Raw genomic sequence first — 2,733 nt, 5'->3', positions numbered from 1 at the left:
ACTTAACTAAAGAGGTAAAAGACCTCTACTCAGAAAACTATAGGACATTGAAAAAAGAGATAGAGGAAGACATAAAGAGATGGAAGAACATACCATGTTCTTGGATTGGTAGAATCAACATCATTAAAATGTCCATATTACCCAAAGCAATTTATAAATTCAACGCACTTCCCATTAAAATACCAATGGCCTACTTCAAAGATCTAGAACGAACTCTCCAAAAATTCATCTGGAATAAAAAAAGACCCCGAATAGCTACAGCGATCCTGAGAAAGAACAAAGTAGGTGGGATCTCAATGCCAGATATCAAGCTGTATTACAAAGCCACTGTCCTCAAAACTGCCTGGTACTGGCACAAGAACAGACATATAGATCAGTGGAATAGAATAGAGAGTCCAGAAATTAGCCCAACCCAATATGCTCAATTAATATTTGACAAAGGAGGCAAGAACATACAATGGAGGCAAGATAGTCTCTTCAATAAATGGTGTTGGGAAAATTGGACAGATATATGCAAGAAAATGAAACTAGACCACCAACTTACACCATACACAAGAATAAACTCAAAATGGATAAAGGACTTAAATGTACGACAGGAAACCATAAAAATTCTAGAAGAATCCAAAGGCAACAAAATCTCAGACATATGCCAAAACAATTTCTTCAATGATACAGCTCCTAGGGCAGTTGAAACTAAAGAGAAAATGAACAAATGGGACTACATCAAAATAAAAAGCTTCTGCACAGCAAAAGAAACAATCAACAAAACAACAAGAAAACCCACTGCGTGGGAAAACATTTTTGCCAACGTCATATCTGATAAGGGCCTAATCTCCAAAATTTATAGGGAACTCATACAACTTAACAAAAAGAAGATAAACAATCCAATCAAAAAATGGGCAAAGGATCTAAATAGACACCTTTCAAAAGAGGACATTCAGAAAGCCAAGAGACATATGAAAACATGCTCAAAGTCACTAATCATCCGAGAGATGCAAATCAAAACAACAATGAGGTACCATCTCACACCTGTCAGAATGGCCATCATCAACAAATCAACAAACGACAAGTGCTGGAGAGGATGTGGAGAAAAAGGAACACTTGTGCACTGCTGGTGGGAATGCAGACTGGTGCAACCACTATGGAAGACAGTATGGAGTTTCCTCAAAAAGCTGGAAATGGAACTCCCATTTGACCCTGTGATCCCACTTCTAGGAATATATCCCAAGAAACCAGAAACACCAATCAGAAAGGATATATGCACCCAGATGTTCATAGCAGCACAATTCACCATAGCTAAGATCTGGAAACAGCCTAAGTGCCCATCAGTAGATGAATGGATTAGAAAACTGTGGTACATCTACACGATGGAATACTATGCTGCTGTAAAAAAGAAGAAACTCTTACCATTTGCAACAGCATGGATGGAACTGGAGAGCATTATGCTAAGTGAAATAAGCCAGTCAATGAAGGAAAAATACCACATGATCTCACTCATTCATGGATAATAAAGACCATTACAAACTTTTGAACAATAATAGATACAGAGGCAGAGCTGCCTCAAACTGATTGTCAAACTGCAGTGGGAAGGCTTCAGAGGGTTGGGGGGCAGAAGGGAGGGGAGTAAGAGATCAACCGAAGGACTTGTATGCATGCATATAAGCATAACTAATGGACATAAGACACTGGGGGGTAAGGGAGGCCAGGGGATTGTCAAGGGCGGGGGGTGGGGGAAGGACACATATGTAATACCCTTTGTAATACTTATTATAATATTTTTTAAAAAGAATAAAAAAAAAGAAAAAATAAATAAATACATTTTTAAAAAAGAGAAAGAGGAAGAGGGGGACAGAGAGGGAGAGAGAGGGAGAGAGAAACATCAATTCGTTGTTCCACTTATTGATGCATTCATTGGTTGATTCTTGTATGTGCCTGACCTAAGATTGAACTTGCAATTTTGGTCTCTTGGGACGATGCTGTAACTAACTAAGCCATTCAGTTTGTGGTGAATTATTAGAGCAGCCCTGGAAAACTAAGACAAAGCTCTTTAGAAAAGTTGATGTTTCAATACTGCTTTGTCTTGATGTTCCAATACTGCTTTAACCACCTCTTGGTGTCTCAGCTAAGAATGCCTGTCTCAGTTCCACCTGAAAATTCTCCGCAGGTATTTGCAAATGCTAGACTGCCTTGGGTACAACTGACACTCTTCATTGCTCAGTGAGGCTGTCCTTCTGTCCGTCTGTGTTTGACTTGATTTCCACCTTTGGTGTGCTGTTCTGCAGTCTGTCTCAGGTGTAAGTGGTCCCTGGGCTGCTCCACTGCACCACTGGCCACTTCTCTGGCCAGAACACCAGACATTTCCCACAGCTGCTTTGCTCTACCCCATTGCTTTCTTGCATTCCAGGTGGCAATGGATCCCTAAAATTGTAATTTGTTTGTAGTAACCTGTTCCTCCTAACCCCTCCTCCCAAAAGCTTTTAGTGTGTTGTCTTTATCCATGGTGTTCTGAAATTTCACAATGTGTCTAGGTATGAATCTTTTTTAATCCTGTTTTGTATTTAACAGGTTCTTTCAGTCTGAAATTTTATACCTTATGTCAACTCTGGGGGATGTTCTTCTATTATTTTTATGATTTTTTCCCACCAGTTCTCTATTCCTGGGTCTCCTGTTGGACAGATATAGGTTATTTTAGTTGGTTCTATCTCTCTTGAAATTTTCCTCTTGTGTTTTCCA

The 2,733-nt window shown here is 39.4% G+C and overlaps 1 pseudogene; it reads right to left on the bottom strand.

Moving 5' to 3' along the window:
- Window positions 1-2,099: 2,099 nt before the first annotated feature.
- Window positions 2,100-2,358, bottom strand: LOC102416991 (annotated as a pseudogene).
- Window positions 2,359-2,733: the final 375 nt, after the last annotated feature.

This window comes from Myotis lucifugus, unplaced genomic scaffold (assembly GCF_000147115.1).
Source record: "Myotis lucifugus unplaced genomic scaffold, Myoluc2.0 scaffold_166, whole genome shotgun sequence".
In the NCBI taxonomy this organism is placed as follows: domain Eukaryota; kingdom Metazoa; phylum Chordata; class Mammalia; order Chiroptera; family Vespertilionidae; genus Myotis; species Myotis lucifugus.
This window is presented reverse-complemented; position numbering and strand designations above follow the sequence as displayed.